The sequence below is a fragment of the Tachyglossus aculeatus genome, chromosome 8 (assembly GCF_015852505.1).
Source record: "Tachyglossus aculeatus isolate mTacAcu1 chromosome 8, mTacAcu1.pri, whole genome shotgun sequence".
Lineage (NCBI taxonomy): Eukaryota > Metazoa > Chordata > Mammalia > Monotremata > Tachyglossidae > Tachyglossus > Tachyglossus aculeatus.
Window position 1 is genome coordinate 19,107,806 of NC_052073.1, and position 20,322 is coordinate 19,128,127.

Sequence of the window (20,322 nt, forward strand, 5' to 3'; positions counted from 1 at the left end):
TGTGTGCAGAGCACTGTACTAAGCGCTTGGGAAGTACAAGTTGGCAACACATAGAGACGGTCCCTACCCAACAATGGGCTCACAGTCTAGAAGGGAGAGACAGAGAACAAAACAGAACATATTAACAAAATAAAATAAATAGAATAAATATGTACAAATAAAATAAATGAATAAATAAATGGAGCAATAAATACGTACAAACATATATTCATATATACAGGTACTGTGGGGAAGGGAAGGAGGTAAGGCGGTGGGGAGGGGGAGGAGGGGGAGAGGAAGGAGGGGGCTCAGTGTGGGAAGGCCTCCTGGAGGAGGTGAGCTCTCAGGGCCTTGAAGGGAGGAAGAGAGCTAGCTTGGCAGATGTGCAGAGGGAGGGCATTCCGGGCCAGGGGGATGACGTGGGCCGGGGGTCGATGGCGGGACAGGCGAGAACGAGGCACGGTGAGGAAATTAGCGGCAGAGGACCGGAAGGTGCGTGCTGAGCTTGAGTCCATTCCCCTAATGATTGTCATTACTGGGAGGAATTTGGAGGGAAACCACTGCTGAATGGGGAGATTGGAGAACCATCCACTAATTGCCCAATAAACTTCTCTGCTTCCTTAGCAGGATGGCTAAGGATGGTGAGGAAATTAGCGGCAGAGGACCGGAAGGTGCGTGCTGAGCTTGAGTCCATTCCCCTAATGATTGTCATTACTGGGAGGAATTTGGAGGGAAACCACTGCTGAATGGGGAGATTGGAGAACCATCCACTAATTGCCCAATAAACTTCTCTGCTTCCTTAGCAGGATGGCAAGGGAGCCAAGGGAAGGGGACCTGGTCAGGGTGAGGATGGGTGGGGGCATGAGACTGTGTCTGGTGAGTCCTCCGATAAATCAGCCTGGCCACAAATGAGCAGTATTGTTGTAATCACTGCAGGCAACTCCGATTGTTATGAAAGAAAACAAATGACAGTGTGCAGTTAGCTCATAGATTTGTGCTACTTGGAAAATATTTGTTCTGTTTCTCTTCTCTAGTGAAGCCTTGCAAATGGCAACAGCAGCTTTGCCAGCCTAGCTAGAAGTTTCACAGGCCAGAAAATGAGAGAAACCCTTTACCATCCAACTGGAAAAGAGCTCTCTGTCCAGCAGCTAGTGGGTGGGTGACCACACCCTTGGGGAGGGCTTGGCCCAGTCTGGTCATCTGTCTTGACCACTTTGCTTCCTTGACTGGATTTGGAGAGGGAATCCTCAGGCTGTCCTTTTCTAGGAGGTGGGGTACTCAACAGCTGGATAGCTTTCCAGGTTAACGACTCCCCCTCCAAATGAAAGGCTTCCAGTCAACTTTTTTTGTAGTGGAGTTGAAAAAGCAAATATATGCTTTGTAAAGCTGCCTCTTAAATGATTAAATGTTGGTCAATTCACCCAACATGAGGATTGCTTTTGAGAAAGTCAGCTTGCCTGTTGTGGATATCATTAGTATTAGTCGAGGTAGCAGTAGTTAAAACAGTAGTAGTAGCATATATTGATTAGCATATATTCCCCCTCTAGACAGAAAGCTCGTTGTGGGCAGGAAACGTGTCTACTCACTGTTATTATTGTACTCTCCCAATTGCTTAGTACAGTGTTCTGCACACAGTAAGCGCTCAATTAATACAATTGTTTGATTGATTGAGTGTCCACCTCATGTGATGTACTATATTAGACACTTGGAAAGCATAGAACAATGAAGTGACAAGTTCCCTGCCCATAGGAGCTAATAAAACGTAAAAGTTCTAGTAGTAAATAAATGACTTGTTTTCTGTGTCCCCTCTTGTATTATGTTGCAGGCTTTCCTTGGCTTTTATTCGAGGCTCCTAAAGCCCTGAACTTGCCAATGGTGGGCACTTTGTAGACTGTGGTTGTTACTGATGCTTCAGAGGAGTCCTTGTGGCTGACATCCTGGGGAAGTTACCCAAGTTGGCTCTTAAACGCATGGGAGATCTGGGAAAGCCAAGGAGAAAACTGTCACACCAGCTGGATCTACTGAAGGGTTTTGTCTCAGCACTAAGTGTTTTTACAAAATATAAAACATGCAGCACAACTTGGGTGTAATGCCAGTGTTACTGTAACTAAGAATACAAGGTGGCACTGAGACAAGCAATAAATGCGAGGTGGCACTGGCTCCCAGAGGAAAGGGGGAAAGAGGGAAAGAGATGGAGAGAGAAAGAGACATAAAGAGGGAGAGGACCAATGTCATGGAAATGTCTATAACTGAGAAAGCAATGTTCCTTGGCTCCTACTGTATTTACTAACTTTGTTTTTATGGTAATGCCAAATTATTTCTAGCTCACTCATTTGATTCTCTAGAAACGTATTAAAAAGACTTCGAGGTAGCATTTTCTCTATCCAAAGATGCCACCTTCTAGACTGACTTTTGATTTCAAAACCCCACATGGGTGCTGATCTTGAGTGGCCTTCTTGGCCTGATTGGAGTGGTCTCCAGGAGCCCTGCTACTAGCTTGGGCTCCAGAATAATAATCATCATCATAATAATGGCATTTATTAAGCGCTTACTATGTGCAAAACACTGTTCTAAGCGCTGGGGAAGTTACAAGATGATAAGGTTGTCCCACGGGGGGCTCACAGTCTTAATCCCCATTTTACAGATGAGGTAATTGAGGCACAGAGGAAGTTAAGTGACTTTGCCAAAGTCACACAGCTAACAATTGACAGAGCCAGGATTTGAGCCATTTGACAGCTGCAGACAGGGAGAATCGTTTGATGTTACAGGTGAGATTGCCCTTTTAATATAGTGTTCTCTGTCTGAGACAAAATATCAGTGATCAAGAGGGGAAGTTGGCTGGGATTGAACTGTGCATGTGATGATATTGCAAGGGTGACATTTTAGCTGAAAAGGTTTATTATGTCATACAATTGCACAGTTCATGTCTAAGGTGTTTAGTTCCTTGTGAATGAGCCGGGAGTGAGGGAAGCCCAAACTCTTTGAGAGGAAAGCGAGGAACAAGAAAAATGAATTCAAATATTATTTAAAGGAAACATGGGTCCAGAAAAAGTGACAAGGCCGATTCTTGTGCACATTGATTCTTTTCCACTGGCCCAAGATATTTGCCCATTTCCCAGGATTGAGTTGGTTTCAGATGTCCTCAGTTCTTGGACCGAGGACAGCAATGTTGCTATTTAAGATGATGATGTCACCATTCCCAGCAGCTCATCCCCCCAACGTTTGCTGACTGCTCTCCATGCTACTGTCACTAATTCTCTTTCTCAGAATCGCCTGAATCACTTAGCTTTCTGCCCACCAGGCTTTCAAACCTATCTTTTTGATCTTCTCTTTTTCTCTGAGTTCAAATCCTTCAGCAAATACTGAAGAAAGGTGCTTAACCTGCACGTTGAGAGGTAGCAGGGGCTTCAATCCATGGTTTCTCCCAGTATCTGCAGCAAATGAAGGAAGCTTCTCTTGGCTGGAAGAGACAAGGAGTGGTTTGAGGAGTGGAAGCTGGTCTATTTCTAGGATTGGTGGGGGAGGCACTTGGTTTTATTTATTTATTTTTTAATGGTACTTGTGCTCTTATTATGTGCCATTAGGCTCACAATGCAAGGAGGAGGGAGTAGGATTTAATTCCTATTTCACAGATGAGGAAACTGAGGTGCAGAGAAGTAAGTGACTTGCCCAAAGTCAAACAGCAGGTAGGTAACAGAGAGTCCTCTGATTCCTAGGCCCATGCTCTTTCCACTAGGCTATGCCATTCCTCATTCTCAGGAACAATGTTCCTTCCAAGCTGCAAAGATGCCCCAGTAGGGCCTAGACTCCCCCAGGCTCTGCTCACAGGGCCTGGAGCTGCAGGCCCAATGATCATAAAGCCCTGCTGTAACAAGGGAAGGGTGACTGTGTTATTTTTTATTGAAAGAAACGACTTCAAGACACCATCCCACTCTTCCATGCTTTTCTTTCCTTCTTGGGAACTGGAAAGTGTGTGAGAGTGTGTCTATGTGTGTGCATGTGTGTGCATGTGTGTGCCCATGCATGTGTATAAAGTGAGGAGTACATGAGCCCCCAGAATTCTGGGGCCTCCTATAAATTCCAGAATATTGTGCAGCCTAAACCTAGCATGTACTGATGTGGAAATACCAGCATTTAAAATGGTTCAGTGCACCTGGAAGTTGGTAGTAGTTAGGGGATTTATTAGGTCATTACAGCCTGTGGAGTACTGTGCTAAGAACTTGGGTAAATAGAAGATAATCAAAGCAGACACCATCTCCGTCCCATACAAGGCTCCCAGTCTAAGAGACAGGGATTCATTGAGTCATATTTCTTGAGCCCTTACTGTGTGCAGACCACTGTACTAAGCGTTTGGGAGACTACAATACAACAATAAACAGAAACATTCCCCTCCCACAACGAGCTTACAGTCTAGAGGGGTGGAGGTACCACATCCCCATTTTAAAGATGAGGGAATTGAAGGTTAAAGTGACTTGTCCAAGGTCACTCAGCAGGCTAGGGTAGCTGCATTCCTGTGAACTTTCTTCTAGGCCAGGCTGCAGTAGATAGGCTGACCAGGTTAGCTGAAACAGTTCCAGTTCTGGGACATTTTTCTGAAACTGTTCTGAAATTTCCGGGGTAACCTGCAGAGCACCAGATGTTCCTGGATCAAAGGGGCCATTTGGGGTGGCCACCACACCAGAGACCCTCACAGTTTGCCCTACAGACTACCTGGACCAGGTGCTATTTCAGTTATAAGGCTTGGACCTAAAAAGAAAGTTACAGTCCTTAGCTTGCTTCAAGTCATAATAAGGTTTAAAAAATATTTTGATTAATGGAAGTCTGCTCCAGCATTCACTGGCTAGCTCTTGTCCACACTCAGACAATCCGCCTGCTTTTTGAGAATCAGCGTGGCTTAGTGGAAAGAGTCCGGGTTTAGGAGTCAGAGGTCGTGGGTTCTAGTTCCGCCTCTGCCGCTTGTCAGCTGTGTGACTTTGGGCAAGTCACTTAACTTCTCAGTGCCTCAGTTACCTCATCTGTAAAACGGGGATTGAGATTGCGAGCCCTGCATGGGACAACCTGTATCTACCCCAGCGCTTAGAACAGTGCTCGGCACATAGTAAGTGCTTAACAAATACCAGCATTATGGTTATTATTCTTATTAATTATTATTATTCTCACTCGTCCGGGTCACCGTCTGAAGAAGGCTCTAAGTGGCCTTAGTACAGTGCTCTGCACACAGTAAGCCCCCAATAAATGCGATTGATCTGATTGAATGAATGACCTGCCAACCAATGCCATCGAACCTGGTGTGATAACCAGGGGTTCCACGAGAGGTCACTCTGCAGCTTCGAAACAGAGGTACCTTAGCATTTCTGCTCGTAGCTGTTCTAAGAAATCACCTAGGATGGCTCAGAAAAGAGCGTGAGACAGGGTTGGCCTTCTTAGGGCCCAGACAGGAGATGTGGGGGTCAATTAACCCAGGTCGTGGGACCTAAAGAATGTAATTTCTGTCTTTAATTCACCTCCCCTTTGCGTCCTGGGGACCTCCCCCACTTTCTGGTGGAGTCTGGGACATCCCTAGGCATCGCAATTCCAGATAATTGGGGGGATGGAGAAGGCAAGGGTGCCGGCGACCCAATCAGTGCTATTATCAATGTTCAATCAATGCTATTATTATTATTTCTAGAATTTATAGAGCACTTTCATTTTTCCAGAGGTCCTTCACGTCCCTTATCCTGTTTTATCCACACACCATCCCTGTGAGGAAGAGAGAAGAAAGTGGTGCTATTTCCGCTTTACAAATGAGGAACAGAGGCCTAGAGAGAGGCTAGGTGACTTGCCCTAGATCACCCAGCAGGCCAGACTTGGTGCCAGACTTGGGACCAGAATCCTGGCTTTCCGCATCCTAGGCCCGGGATCTTTCCATTAGGCTTTTCACCAGTTATTTTGTAGACACTACTGCACCTTAGGTTTAAAACTGTTGGCCACACTAAAGGTATTACTTGCTAATGTGACTTGCTGTGTATATCATCTCTGCTGAGGACAGAATAAAAGGAAGGGCAATTCAGGTGCAGCAGAAGGGATTTAGATAAGACACTGGGAAGAATGGCAATGAAATGGGAAACTGGGAAATTGTGAATCTCTTTTTCTGGAGGTCTTTGAACACAGGAGAGATTCACAGCTGTCTGGGAGAGTGTAGGCTCAATCCTGCGAGGAAATAGTAAATCCACGGGTTGTCAAGTGTCTTGCAGTCCCTATGTTCCTGTGATAAAGAGGCGCTGCCTAAGGTCACAGGCTTGGATCCAGTCCAAGCCAGTGAGATCCAAGCCAGTGAGACTGGCAGCTGATGTCATCTGAGCACCTGTCAGTCTCAGCCCGGGGGGGTTCATTTTTGCCCGGGTCCCCCTTTTTCCTGCCGTGCAAAGGTGGAAAGACCCAATAAGAATGTTAAAGCCAGGGTCAAGATAAAGCAATTGTTCACAGTCGCTAAAAGCTTTTAAATAACATTACATTTTATTGTCGTCTACCAGGTCTACGGAGGAGAGGTGGTTTCTGGGTTACAGGCAGGCACCGGGATTTAAAGGAACAATACACCAGGGGCACCGTCAGCCAGTTCCCAGGTTTTATCACCCTAACACATCAAGAGCAGCAAAGAAAAGCACTCTGCTACCAATGCCTCCCCAGAACTGGCCTGACATCCTGTATTTGTGCAGGGCTTCCTGGTAGTTCGCCAGGCCTGCATCCATTTTAAAGTGTCTGCCTGACTTTGCATAGACTGGCAGAGGGTCAGAGCTGGTGCATGGTGAAATGGTTTCTTTTAACTCCTTAAAGGCCTGGCCACCTCACCTAGACTTGTTTCTTTCCCTTAAGCCCACTTAGAACAAATAATGCATATAAATCCTGTATTTTATGTCAGATTGTTTCTAAAAACTCTCCTGTTCTATGTAACCTTCTCAGATTAGCCCCACTTGACTTTGCTTTCACTAATCACCATCTTAGCTTTCTGTGATTAAGGGTCCTATATAGTCTTATAAGGCATTTATATGTACCGTCACAGGTAAAATCGCACCTCGTCCAAAAGACCTTCCCTGACTAAGCCCTCATTTCCCTAGTTCTCCTTCCCTTCTGCATCATCCCTGCCCTTGAGTCTCTACCCCATAAGTCCTTGATATTCATTCCACTCACAGCTCCACAGCACTTATTTATTCATTCATTCAGTCGTATTTATTAAGCACTTACTGTGTGCAGAGCACTGTAATAAGCACATGAAAAGTATATTTCCTGGAGACTAAGGGCAGTGCCTTGCTTCTTGATCAGCCTCTTAGTATCCAGTATAGTGCTCCAAGCAGTGGGCACTTAGTATTAAAACTCTAGCAGCCATGGAAAGGGAGAAGCTGATAGTTTTCCGCTATTGTTGTTTTTCGTGTTGTAGTTTCAGTTGATATTCCCATATGCTTTCCTCATGATAGATGGCCACTTTGGTTAGTGGAATTATTGAAGGAAAAGGAAGAAGAGGACATGAGTAATTTTTGCATCCATGGACTTGTCTTTGATAGATATTGAGTGCTTTGGTTCAAGGAGGAGAGTAAACTCTGCGCTAACATGGGCTGAGCTATTTCTAAGTGATGCTCATCTAAAGCTGATCTTGGGAGCATCAACAAGGGCTCAGTAACAGTCTTGGTGATGATAGAAATGACTTATGAATGTCTGCTAAGCATCATTTTGGGAACTAGAGCTTTGTATGTAATATGCCCAGGTCTCATTGTTCTATCTCCTGGGGTCTTGTTACTGGCAAATTAATTGCCAAGGGTGGCAAATTTTAGGGGGAGGAGTACTTTATGTCTATCCTGCTGGCTCTAGTGTTGAATAGGGAGATTATACTACTATACTATACTACTGCTCAAAATCATTATTTTACTACTAAAAATTTTTATGGTATTTGTTAAGTTCTTACTATGTGTCAAATACTGTTTAAGCACTGGGGTAGGTACATGTTAATTAGATTGGACACAGTCTCTGACCTACATGGGACTCACAAACCAAGTAGGAGAGTGAACAGACATTTAATCCCCACTTTACAGTTGAGGAAACTGAGGTACAGAGAAGTTAAGTGACTTGCCCAAGGTCACACAGCAAGCAGTCAACAGAGATAGGATTAGGATCCAGGTCCTCTGCCTCCAGGCCCATGCTCCTTCCACTAGGCCTGCTGCTTCTCATCTCCCTGCTCTTCTGCTTAGGTCAAAATCATGAGGACACTGTTGGATGTTGAGTTTGGTTGATTGGTCCCCTTTAGAATGAAGTTCCCAGAGAGTGGGAGAGAAAATGTAGGATGTAGTAAACCTGTTTGCCTTCCCGTCTGTGTTGACTACAGTGCTGACACCCAATGAGCTCAGTGCTTGTATCTGAAAATACAAACCTGGTGGCAGATTAAGAAAGGTTTTTGGGGGGTTTTTTTGGTTCGTGGTAGACACTGAACTAAGCACTGGGGTAAATACAAGCTAGCCAGGTTGGACACAGTCCATGTCCCACATGGGACGCACAGTCTTTAATACCCATTTTACGGATTGAGGTAACTGAGGCACAGAGAAGCTAAGTGACTTGCCCAGGGTCACACCGTAGACAAGTGATGGAGATGGAATTAGAACCTAGGTTCTTCTGACCCCGAGACCCATGCACTATCCACTAGGCCAGGCTCCTTCTCATAAAAGCCATGAAAGGTCATGAAGTCTGCCTGTATCTTAGCTCCCAGTGAACTTGGTTCATTGCCAGCTAATACTCGTAATATTAATGGTGATTGTGATATTTGTTAAATGCTATGTTCCAGGCCCTGTACCAAGCACTGGAGTAGATACAAGACAATTAGATTGGACACAGTCCCTCACGGTGTTCACAGTTTTAAGGGGGAGGGAGAACATGTATTTAACCCCCATTTTACAGATGAGAAGACTGAGGTGAAAAAAGTTAAGCCGCTTGCCCAAGGTCACAGAGCAGTCAAGTGACAGGGCCAGGATTAGAACCCAGTCATGTGCTTTTTCCAGTAGGCCATACTACCTTTCTCCAATGATGCTTCTCAGCTAATGAAAGGGGGGTTTGCTTCTAGAATTTTTAGGCACAATTCAGGATAATAGGAGTGAAAAGGAGCATATTGGGGTCTAGCTGAGTAAATCTGGCAGAGGATTGCATCTTCCTATGTGTCTCCTGATTGGCCCATGATTTTGTTGAATTGATAGTTGCTGCCCAATAAGCTGGGGGCCCTGCACTGCTTCCTTCATCCCAGATTGTCCAGGCTTTGGGCTTGCCTTAAAGCATAGGATCCTGCAGGGATTGGAAGTCCAGGCCGTGTCCCCAGCCTCACTTTTAGGGGGTGCTGCAGGGCTGCTGCAGTGGTTAGGTAACTTCCATCTCCCTGGAGGCCTTTGAATAAAGAAAAAAGCCAACCTACTGTCCTGGGTGACTAAGGATCTCTGTGACATGGAGGCAGGGGACTGGAATAGATGATCTCTTGAGCTCCCTCCTAATGCCAGCAATTTATGATTTTCTGAAAATTAATTAATTCAGTGAGTTGTATTTATTGAGCATTTACTGTGTGCAGAGCACTGTACTAAGCGCTTGGAAAATACAATTCGGCAACAACAGAATGTTATTGATACCCTATTTAAGGTCTTAGAGTCTGAGAAGAGGATGACAAAAATGCATTAGTCTTCAGAGGGCTTTGAAAACCAAACCAAAAAATAGAGAAGCCCCATTTTGGGACAGGGACCCTGTCTGCTTTCGAGTGTATTTTGTCATACTTGGCACCTAATAAGTATCACAATTATTATTACAGTTCAACCAACTTTCTTTCTTATGACAGAAATGAATTATTTAGATCTGGGAAAACTGAAAGCAATGGCTGGGGACCTGGAGACAGCCACTTGGGGCTTGAGCCTCAAAACCAGTAGATTCTCTAGCACTGATGGCTCAGGCACTTGAGACCCCCCAGGCCCCCTCAGTGTCCTCTGGGCTTTGGCGTTTTCCACCCTGGGAAGGGACATCAGCATCACCTTCTTCAGCTGAACTTTCCTTGGCCGCGGGGCTAATTAGCTGGCAGTGTTGGGAATGATTCTGGCATTTGACAAGGGTACTTAATTGATTAATCCTTTGAACAGTGGTACTTTCCAGACCCACAGCCAAGCAAATGCTAGGGAGCCTATATGTCTATAAATAGGCCTAGAGTCTATTGGAAAGAGAACCCACTTAAGGTGAAATGACATTAAATGGGGCCTGCATTAAATGGACTGCCTTCTGTGTCTATGTGCAGGGTAATACTGCAGAGCCGGCGTGCCCATCAAACATTTTACCGACCCCCAACATTTTCAACCAACCCCCACAACTTCCAGTACTAGCAATGGCTAGTATCAACAGCTTGATAAGGCCCATTAGCTAGTCTGTGGAATGCATTTTAAGTGTTTCAGAATTCTCACTTCCTCCCAACATGATCTCATTCACGTTCACTTACGATTTCTTTCAGGCTTAAAATTCCCGAACAAGGTGATTATATAATTGGTGCATTTATTTGTCTCAGTGCTCACTCTCTTTCTCTCCTCTACACACCCACATACAGGCACTCAATGTGTATGTGCGTCTCTCTCAGCTCATCAGTCCGAATAAGGGCAGTCACAGCCTTAAAATGTAAGCCTCATAAAGATCAGGCAAAAGGAACTTCTTTTTCATCATTATTTCCTCCTTCTTGACCCCAAAGGAACCCTAGGCTTCCTGACTCTAGGTTTCTTATCCTGAAAGTTTCCCGAAAATTGAGTAGTTGCTTCTTTGGGTGTCTCTTCCCCAGGATGTGGAACCCAGAGTGGGGTTATTAGGTTTCTGGCCACAGGCTGCAAAATTAGTATTCATATTTGCTTGGCCACCCAGTCTATCTCAAAAGTCAGGAAGTGATAGTAGCTGTTGGAGTCAGGGTTATGGAGTCTGGCACCTGTGCAAACTTCCTCAGGGGACAGTGCCAGAGTCACTCAGGTCTCTCATCCTCCATGTCCTCCTCCACCTCATTGGCCCTCCTTCCCCACGAACCTGAATTGCCTTATTGTAGGAGGATCGGAGAGATTTAAGGACCCAGGAAAAGGGAGGAGGCTCGGTCTTCTGATGTCAACCGATCAGCCTCCCTTTCCTTCTTTCCAAACTAGGCATCTGGCTGAAACGTTGACGGTCAATAGAAGGGCGTTTCCTGGCAAGGAGCACAGGCCCGGGCTGACTTCTTGTCTTGATCAGGGGATATACTTCATATTACTCCAGTGACTATCAGAACTGAAAGGAGGAGGAGGTGGAGATTGTTTATTAAGTCGGCAGGATCTGCTGGCAGCTCCCTGGAAATGTTTTTCTCTTGTATTTCCAGGGACTGAGTACCGAACCCCATGGCATAGCCTTTCCCCCCAGGAAGGGCAGGGTATAAAGCCCTGGCCCGGCTATAGGGAGAACCTGTGTGAACATGTGGGCTGCAGGCCTCTGTTGGCAGGTTGGACCAACTGTGCTTGGGTAAAGGGAGATTTTAGGAGTAGGAGGAGGAGTAAGAGCCACATGGAGCAGTCTGGCCTAATGGAAAGAGCACAGGCCTGGAAGTCAGAGGATCCGGGTTGCAATCCCAGCTGATGAATGCTGTGTGACCTTGGGCAAGTCACTTAGCTTTTCTGGGCCTCAGGTTCCTCATCTGTAAAATGGGGATTAAATCCTACTCCCTTCTACTAGACCGTCAGCCCCATGTGGGTCCAAGGACTGGGTCCAACCTGATTATCTTGTTTTTACTCCAACACTTAATGCAGTGCTCGGCACATAGTAAGTTCTTAATGAATACCATGAAAACACCATGATTAATTAATTAGTAATAGTAGCAGTATTTGCTGAGCACCCACTTGGTACAAAGCGTTTTACTAAACACTTGGAAAGTGTGAAATGAAGAAGCGACATGCTTCCTGCCCACCAGGAGCTTATGCTCTAATGGGGAAGCCAGACATAAAGATATTTGCAAATAGAATAGTCAAGATAAACGATTGAACGTATAAGTGAATATGTGCTTATACAAAGGATGAAGATGGATATAAATAAATTCATAATAATAATAATATCAATAATAATAACAACAACAATACTTGAGGTATTTGTTAAGCTCATACTATGTACAAAGCACTGTACTAAGCATTAGGGTAGATATAAGATAATCAGGTCAGACATAGTCCCTCCTGCACGTGGGGCTCACGGTCTTAAGTTCAAGACTGCTGAGTTTGTATGACACAGAGAATTGGGAAATCTTGTTGGAGCAGGTGGGATTGTAGAAGGGCTTTGAAAGTGGAGAGAGCTGTGGTCTGATGTGTATGTAGAGGGAGGTAATTCAAAGCCAGGGGAACAGTGTCAGTGAGAGGAGGAAGTGGGGAGAGCTGAGAAGGAGGTACAGTTAGAAGGTGGGTTTAGAAGGAACAAAGAGAGGAAGTTGGGAAAGAACAGATGAAGAGAGCAGAAAGGTAAGATGGAGCAAGTTGGTGGAGAGCCTTGAAGCCTATTGTGAGGAGTTTCTGACTGATGCAAAGGGAAGCCAGGGAGGGTTTTAAGGAGACTGTGGACCAAGAGGTGATAATGACACATGCAGCAGTGTGCAATATAGATTGTGGGGAGAAAGCCTGGAGGCAAGGAGACTAACAAAGAGGCTGATCCACAGTCTAGCCAGGATATGACCACAACATGTTTGGGTAGAGCGGAAGGATTGAATACAGAAGATGTTGTGTAGGAAGAACTGACAGGATTTATCAGTAGATTGAATGTGAGACCATCATGATAATAATCATCAATGGTATTTACTGAGTGCTTACAGTGTGTATTCATTCATTCATTCATTCAATCATATTTATTGAGCGCTTACTGTGTGCAGAGCACTGTGCTAAGCGCTTGGGAAGTACAAGTTGGCAACATATAAAGACAGTCCCTACCCAACAATGGGCTCACAGTCTAGAAGGGGGAGAGCAGAGCACTGTACTAAATACTTTGGAGAATATAATACAACAGAGTTGGTAGACATGTTCCTTGCCCACAGAGAGCTCATGGTTTAGAGAGATGAGTGGATTTCTCTGTGAAAGGAGTCTAGGATGACACCAAAGTTACAGGCATCTGGGAGAGGAAATTGGTATTAATAGTTGAGTTGGAAAATCAATCGATAGTTTCGGAGTGCTTACTGTGTGCAGAGCACTGTATTAAATGTTTGAGGGTTCAATATAAAGTTAGTAGGTGCTGAAAGGACATCCAGTGGAGGTGTCTTGGAAAAAAGAGTACAGTAGAACAGATCATATGAAAGGTCAGAGTTAGAGAGATGGATTTGTGACCCAACCATTTAGAAGTGGAAGCTGAAGCCACGTGACCAGATGAGCTTCTGGAGAGAGTGAGCCTGGAGAGAGTGAGCCTAGAGCAAGGAGAGAAGATGACTCAGAACACAGCTTTGTGGAACGTCCAGAGCACGTGAACGCGAGGCAGATGAGGAGCCACCAAACAAAGCTGAGAAGGTTCTGTGAGGGAGTTACGAGAATCAGTCTAGTACTGAGTCAGCAGGTGATCAATTTTATTTATCTAGTGCTTACTGCATGCAGAGGACTGTATTGAGCATTTGGGAAAGTAAAATGCAGTAGAGCCATAGACATAATTCCAGTCCAAGAGAATGTACAATCTGCAACAAAACCAAGTTCAGATAGGATTTGAGGAGGGAATGGTCCATAGTGTCAAAAGCAGCTGAGAGGCTGAGGAGGATTAGGATCGACTATAGCCCTTTGGACTTTTTTTATGGTATTTATTAAGCACTCACTATGTGTCAAGCACTGTTCTAAGCACTGGGGTAGGTACAAGATAATCAGGTTAGACACAGACCCTATCCTACATGGGATTCACAGTCTAATTCAGAGTGGGAGTTAATCCCCATTTTAGTAACTGAAGCCCAGATAAATTAGGCAGTTTGCCCAAGGTCACGCAGCAAACAAGTGGCCGAGCCAGATTTAGGATCCCGCTCTTCTAAATCCCAGCCCTGCGCTTTTTCCATTAGGACACGCTGCTTCTCAAGAAGGTCATTGAATACAAGGAGGTCTTTGGTGTCCACAGGGAACATAATCTCAGTGGAGCAAAGGATTGAGAAGAGAATAGGTGGAAAAGAAATGAAGGCTGTGGATACATGCAATTAATTTTAGTAGTCCAGATAGGAAACAGAGCAGGGATATGGAGCAGAATTTGTGGGGGACTCTGGGGCTGGGAGAGGGCTTTTTTTAGAAGGGGAAGACAAGCAGGAACCCCTGGAAAGAGAGTTTGAAGCAGAGAGGCCAATGAGGAAGCTGATACAGTAGCAAGCTGGGATACGACTAACGCCTGAGCCAGCGTGACGGCCGTTTTGATGGGGAGGAAGGTTGGGGTCTGGGACATGTTCTGGAGTAAAAAGTGACAGGTTTGAGTGACATACTGAATATGAGCATTACAAGAGAGGGAGGAGTCAAGGATAATGCCAAGAATGCGGGATTCAGAGACAGGGAGGATGGTATTGTGTCAACTGTGATGGGAAATTAAGTGGAAGGGGATTTGGGAGGGGAGATGATGAGTTTCCCATGTGCTAGAGTAAAAGTAACAAAAGGAAAGAGTAAGAACATATTTTCCCTTGACCTCAGGGAAATCCGGTTCCTGGGCCCATTTAATTAGCTACGTTGGATTTTCATCTTCCCAACTGTCTTTTGGCAGCGTTCAGATCCTGTGTTGGATGGCTGTGTGTGTGGTTTTTTTTTTTGTCAGTGACCCCCAGTGCAATTGAACTTACATTTGTATGTTTCTTTAACCAAAGGAAATGCCGTGACAGCCTCAGTTGGGAAACGGTTCCCCTTGTTAGACTGTGAGCCCATTGTTGGGTAGGGACCATCTCTATATGTTGCCAACTTGTACTTCCCAAGCATTTAGTACAGTGCTGTGCACACAGTAAGAGCTCAATAAATATGAATGAATGAATGAATAATGACATTGCCAGGATCACAGTCCCTTATGGGTCAGTGTTCTATGGCCTCAACTCAGTGTATCGCCATGGTTAGTTTCTCTAAAGACTCAGATGGGTCTCGTAACTTTGGTTAGTTTCCAGTTCCTCTGCACTCTTGACCTTCACCATTCATCTTACCCTTCTCCCCTCTCATCCTCCATCAGCAAGGTTCCTGAACCCCATTTTTCTCTTTATCAATTTTTTTTGGTATTTGTTAAGCGCTTACTATGTGTCAAACACTGGTATCATCATCTTCTATCTTCCTTCCTGCCAGATATTTCCCATTATTGCTTTGCATTGGGTTCCGAGAAAAGACTACAATGACAACAGCAATGGCTACTCCCATGAGCAAGCTGCATTTTGAGGCCTCTATGAACTCGATAGTAGTACTCTTCCCTGATTAAGCCCTCCCTTCCTCTTCTCCCACTCGCTTCTGCATTGCCCTGACTTGCTCCCTTTATTCACTGCCCCCCCTCAGCCCCACAGCATCTATGTACATATCTGTTTCTTATTTATTTATATTAATGTCTATCTCCCCTGCCAGACTGTAAGCTCGCTGTGGGCAGGGAATGTGTCTGTTTATTGTTATATTATACTCTACCAAGTGCTTAGTTAGTGCTCTGCACAAAGTAAGTGTTCATTAAATACAATTGATTGATTCCTTTCCTTCCAGTAATTTCACTTTCTCCTTCCCCAGTCTTCTGGTAGCACATGCTTAGTTTGCTGCTTAGTCATGTGACCTGGGAAATGTGACCCAGCTCATGGGAGTGCCAATCCCCTTTCAGAAAATGGGGAGGAGCAATAGTGGCCTAGTGATATCAATGAATCAATGATAATTATTGAGGGCTTACTGTGTACAGAGCACTTTACTAAGCTAATTTGGATAGTACAGCACAACAAAGTAAGTAGACACATCCCTTGATATGAAACCTAAGAGAGTGGAATACTGGGCATTACTCAAGATCACCCTGCTTATTCTAGAAGATCTAGGAACCCTAGGTTCCATAAAATCTGTGGATTTTTCTCTGCAACAATTAATCAATCAATAAATCGTATTTGTTGAGTACTTTGGGAAAAGCATTATAATGAGTGTTTGTGATAGTATAGTTGACAGGCCTTAGGTTATCTCCTAGTAACAACCCCCCTCCACCCCTCTCTTTTTTTCATTCCAGGGGAGGAGGAAAACTTTGAAACAATAACTACTCCTACTAGCGGTATTTAAGTGCTTACTCTGTGCTAAGCATTGCACTAAGTGCCGGAGTAGATACAATATAATCAGGTCCCACAGAGGGCTCACAATCGAAGTAGGAAAGAAAACAGGTTTTGAATCCCCATTCTGCAGAGAGGGAACTGAGGCACAGAGAAGTGAAGTGACTTGCCCAAGATCACACAGCAGACCAGTGGCAGAGCCAGGATTAGAACCCAGGTCGTCCAACTCCCAGGTTCGTGTTCTTTCCGTTAGGCCACACTGTTTTCCTTGCCCCTAATTTTTCCCCGGGTGAGAGAAACATATTGGGGGAATGGAGCGGAAGAAAGAGAAGGCTGTGCCACTGCCTATCAGGCCACACCAGACACGGCATCTTTCTTCTCCCTGTTGGGCTGAATAGGTATTGCCCAGGCCTCCCACCCTGGTGACAAATACCCAGGGAAATCTGGATACTACGGAGGGAACGGTGGTGGAAATTGGAAATTTAAAATCTGGGTGAGGAGAAAAGCTTTTTCTTTTGCCTTTTGTTGCTTTCACCTCCCTCTTCATTTTTTACCAACTGTTTATTTTGTTTTGACATAAAGCACCTCATCAATCATGGCAGGAACCTTGCGGCTCACACATTACTGGGAGTTTCCAGTCTGCTGGCACATTTTGGCCTTTCTAAAATCTTCCAACTTCTCTGGCATCTCAGCCTGATTCTTCCATCCCTGCACTTTGCATCAGTCATTGCGGTGGATGTGATGTTATTAGGAATAGCCAAATTAATCTGCAGGCTGCCAGTGTGCTCAGGTGGATTTTGACTTCTTTGTATGTAAGCTTTGCTTTGTTACCATCTCTGTTTGTGTCTAAAGGGCCAAAGCAGACTAATGGACTAAGCACAAGATCTGGAATCTGAGTTCCTCTACCTCTGACCCTGACCTGCTGTGTGACCTTGGGGAAATTGCTTAGCCTCTCTGAACCTCCCTTGCTTTGTATGTAAAATAGAGATAGGGCTAATGCAGCACTCTAGGCAGGAGGAGGGATTCCATGGTGAATGATTGTAGATCACTTTGCAGTGAAGCACTTGGCAAACAGAAGGTCTAGGGGTGAGTACAGTAAATTGATCTCTTTTTTGGCACCAGTTTCCTATTCAGTAAATCAGTGGCACTCTTGATTCAAATGGCAGCCTATAAGGAGCTCTGTAGCTTCAAAAACAGTGGTAGTTCACAAAATGTTCCCAGACCCTCCTCAGACTTGTCACTGTTCTAGGGATGATTCATTTGAGGACTGGGAGCAGAAGAGCCCTTTGGTTTTATTTTGAATTTTCAGTGAAATTCCTACCAGCACGTAGTCTGATCACTTTTAGGTTTGGGATCTGGGAACCCTGCTCATTTGCCTAATGCTCTACTTTTTGTTTTTCTAATGGTGTTAGTTAAGCATTTAGTATGTTTCAGGCACTGTACTAAGCACTGGGGTAGACACAAGATAATCAGGTGAGTCTCAGAGGGTCCTCGCAGTCATAATCCCCATTTTAAAGAAAAGGTAACTGAGGCACAAAGAAGTGAAGTGACTTGTCCAAGTTTACGCAGCAGACAAATGGCAGAGCTGGGATTAGAACTCAGGTCCTTCTGATTCCAGGCCTGTGCTCTATCCACTAGACCACGCTGCCTCTCAGTGTGGCCTGTCGAGGGTTTGTTCTCCCCATATAAGAATAACCTTGTAATTCCTGGAGGAGAAAGTCTATTCACTGGCCAGATCAGGCCCCAGCAGACAGTGTGGTGACCCAAACATTTGAGGCCGTTTTCCCCAGCTATTTGGACTTTTAATTTCTGCCATCCAGGATCACTGCCCAGTGATACTCCGTCTTTCCCACTTTCCCTCCATGTGCAGTTCAGTTACTTTGTAGAATGATCCGAATGTGAAAAAGGGACTCCCACAGATGTACTGCCAGATAGCCGATTGAAGAATTGGCCACCTTTTGGATGTTTTATCCAATTTCTCAATCCGTCGGGACATGGACTTTGTTTGCTTTCTTAACACCTCTTACTTCCAGTGGATCACATGTCCGCCCCTCAGCACTCCTGATCCCTGCCTTTGCCATATCCCCACCCAGAAGTTTTTCATTTCATTCGAGCAGTTTGTTCTTGAGCCTGCCAAGTGCTTATCGAGTCCAGCATATGTTCGGGCGAGTGAGACCCAGTGTGGCTTGGGGAAGAAGGAAAAGAGAAAAGAATGAATGAGACAGACCGCCAAAGGTCAGCTGAGCCCAGACGCAATGAATACGTCCCAGACTGGCAAGGCGTTAACCAGTCCAGGGCCGGGTTGGAGGTTGCTAAATTGCTAGTGACTTAGGAGAGAGGAGGAGAAGAGCCAAATCATTCCATAATTCATTATATCTGTAATGTATTTATTATACCCATCATTTATTTATATTAATGTCTGACTCTCCCTCAAGACTGTAAAGCTCCTTGTGGGCAGGGAACGGGCCTACCAACTCCGTTATATTGTACTCTCCCAAACTCTTAGTGTAGAGAAGCAGCGTGGCTCAGTGGAAAGAGCCCGGGCTCTGCCAACTGTCAGCTGTGTGACTTTGGGCAAGTAACTTAACTTCTCTGTGCCTCAGTTACCTCATCTGTAAAATAGGGATTAAAGACTGTGAGCCCACTGTGGGACAACCTGATCACCTTGTAACCTCCCCAGCACTTAGAACAGTTCTTTGCACATAGTAAGCGCTTAATAAATGTCATCATTATTATTGTAGTTCTTGGCAGTCAGGAAGGTCTCAACAAATGTGATTATTGATTGATCAAATGTGACAAGGATATTGGCTGGAGCCCCATCCACTCACTCCCCAACAGTTCTATGTATTCAATTAACTCTTTGCCTTGTCTTAGGCTGTTGAGTCGTTTCCAACCCATAGTGACGCCATGGACACATCTCTCCCACAACACCCCTCATCCATCTGTAATTGTTCTGGTAGTGTATCCATAGAGTTTTCTTAGTAAAAATATGGAAGTGGTTTACCACTGCCTCCTTCCATGCAGTAAACTTGAGTCTCTGCTCTCGACTTTCTCCCATGCCACTGCTGCGCAGCACAGGTGGGTTTGACTTGTAGAAGATTGCCTGCCACTCTCTAGCCACTGCCCAATCTAGGAATGGAATGGGTAGGCCTCTGCTTGACTCTCCCTCCCATAGTTGAGACTGGTAGAGTCCTAGAAACTCTCCAGGTGTGACCCTGAGAGGGACTTAACTCTTTAGGAACCAGCATTTGAGAGGGCTGTGGGGTGGGTTGGTTGGTGCACTGATGAATTGTTGCTCTCTGGGATATCAGTGCTTTCTACTCCAATGGGTAACACAGGTTTATCCCAGAGTAGGCACTCATGAATAATAATATTAATAATCATGTTGATGATGATGATAGTTGAAGCACAGTGAGGAAGAAACCAACCTTCAGCCAAAATAATGTGTATTCCATCATTCACTGGGTAATACATTAATTGTCTACAAAATAATCTGCAAGAAAATACCTTTTTTGGTTGCAATTTCTGGAAACAGGATTCTAGTACCGTATTCAGTCTCCTAAAGTCATCTTCCACTTACCCACTCAGTAGGAGGTGCATATCCTATACTGTGAACCCCATTGTAGGACAGGGTCTGTGTCTGATGTGATGATCTTACTTCTACCCCAGTGTTTAGCTCGGTGGGTGGTACACAGTAAGAGGTCAATACTAGAAAAGTGGATATTTGGAGTAGTTTTATGTCTAACTCAAGAGAAGAGGCCTTATCATTGAGGATAAAGAGGCCTGGAGTCTAGATTAAACAGAGCAGCTAATAATAATAATAATAATAATGGCACATTAAGTGCTTACTATGTGCAAAGCACTGTTCTAAGCACTGGGGAGGTTGCAAAGTGATCAGGTTGTCACACGGGGGGCTCGCAGTCTCAACCCCATTTTACAGATGAGGTCACTGAGGCACAGAGAAGTTGTGACTTGCCCAAAGTCACACAGCTGACAATAGGCGGAGCAGGATTTGAACCCATGACCTCTGTACAGTTTACAGGAAGCACAGGATTGAATAGTTTTTTTGGTTGTCTTCAGGTAGATGGCTTACTGGGTAATTGTGACCCTAAAGTGGATTT

General features: G+C 44.9%; 1 non-coding gene across 1 annotated transcript; it reads right to left on the bottom strand.

The window, feature by feature from the left end:
- Nucleotides 1–19,288: 19,288 nt before the first annotated feature.
- Nucleotides 19,289–19,426, bottom strand: LOC119931916. The gene has a single exon (XR_005452217.1). It is a non-coding gene; the product is annotated as a small nucleolar RNA SNORA7 (small nucleolar RNA).
- Between the last annotated feature and the right edge of the window lie 896 nt (nt 19,427–20,322).